This window comes from Plecotus auritus, assembly GCF_963455305.1.
Source record: "Plecotus auritus genome assembly, chromosome: 7".
In the NCBI taxonomy this organism is placed as follows: domain Eukaryota; kingdom Metazoa; phylum Chordata; class Mammalia; order Chiroptera; family Vespertilionidae; genus Plecotus; species Plecotus auritus.
In genome coordinates, this window is record NC_137774.1 from 94,813,590 (window position 1) to 94,815,132 (window position 1,543).

The 1,543-nt window shown below is 39.3% G+C and overlaps 1 pseudogene across 1 annotated transcript; it reads right to left on the reverse strand.

The window, feature by feature from the left end:
* Positions 1–243: 243 nt before the first annotated feature.
* LOC308252718 (vomeronasal type-2 receptor 116-like) lies at positions 244–1,127 on the reverse strand (annotated as a pseudogene). Its single transcript has one exon. The product of its transcript is annotated as a vomeronasal type-2 receptor 116-like (transcript).
* Between the last annotated feature and the right edge of the window lie 416 nt (positions 1,128–1,543).

Here is a 1,543-nt window from a genome sequence, read left to right on the forward strand (position 1 = left end):
TTAGTAAATATTTTCACAATTACTCAGAACTTAATGTGCCTTATGTTGGAAGACTACCTTTTATTTATTTATTTATTTATTTATTTTTTTTTTTAATTGTTTGAAGTATTAAAAATAGTAGTACATATGTCTCTTTTTTTCCCCCATTGACCTCCCCCCGGAAGACTACCTTTATGAGACATTTCTCACTTGTCTTTTCTAACATTAATGTCATCTAACAGCTGAGGCCATTTTTTTTTATTCTCAAGCTTTTAAACAGCAAAGAGTCATCTCTTCTTTAAATATCTCTGAACGTTCTTTTTTAAGCCTCGGCAGAATGACATAGCACTTTGGAATAAATATGAAGGTGAATAACGCAGCACTTGAGCCTAAAATGGAGAAGATCTCCACAGCCACCATGGCCTTCCCCTTGGCGCTGTAATAAGTGGTGAAAAGAGATCCAGACACTGCAGAACCCCAGCCTGCTGAATGTAATGATCTTGGCTTCATTGAAAGTGTCAGGTAGGCCACAATGAAATTCACAAGCACCAGGAAACCTACCCCCTTGTCACATTCAATGACAATGAAACCTGGCTCAGAGTGAGTCCTTGTTTAGAAATGGGGGAGTCCTCAGCCAAATCCCACAGATGGTTGGTTGGATCAGCAAGCAAACAAGAACTATGATTGTAAAGGTTGTGCATCCCATCTTCTTTATTCTAGTCCTGGTATTCTTGGCTCTGAATGCAGGATCACAGTGATGGTTTGGGCCAAAACAGAGCAAATAGCCACAGTAAATATGATTGCAAAACTTGTATGTTGAAGGAGGCAAATAGCCACTGACCAATAAAAAGCAAAGAACAGAAGAAGCAGAAGATGAGAGAGATGAGGAGTCTGTAGCTGAGAGCTCTATTATAGGCTTTGACTATAGGAAAGTCTCAGTGTTTTACAAAGAATATGAGAACTAGAACTGTGAGGATGGAAAAGGAAATGTTGACACAGGTGAGAGACATTCCCAAAGAGTCTTGAAATGACAGACACATTATATTTTTGCTTTCTGGAGGCAGTGGTTTCTCTCCTTGTTTGGATAATGATCTTCTGGACACTCTAATTGCCTGGAGTTTAAGTAAAAAAATGGAGAAATACTTCATCTCTTACAGTCTATACCAGTGGTCGGCAAACTGTGGCTCGCGAGCCGTGGTTTGCTGCTCCATTGACTAATGAGTTTGCTGACCACTGGTCTATCCTATTTCTTCCCAAGACAAGATAATTATTATGGTGAGAAAGAACTGAAGCAGCAGAGCACATGAAAAAATCAACACTGAATGCACATTTAGAGGTTGGTATTTTATGAGACTGACATGCAGTCTACTGTGGTAAGGAGGCAGGTTAAAGCTATAGCCCGTGTGCCTGGCATAAATTTGGAACTTGACTTTATGAGAAATAGGAAGCCAAGAAATAAATGTATTGGTAAAATTTCTTTATCAGCCTAGAGTTACAGTCATATGAGCAGCCCATCTTAGGCCATGTATAGAAAAGAACTCACAGGAGTGATGTCTGAACCCAT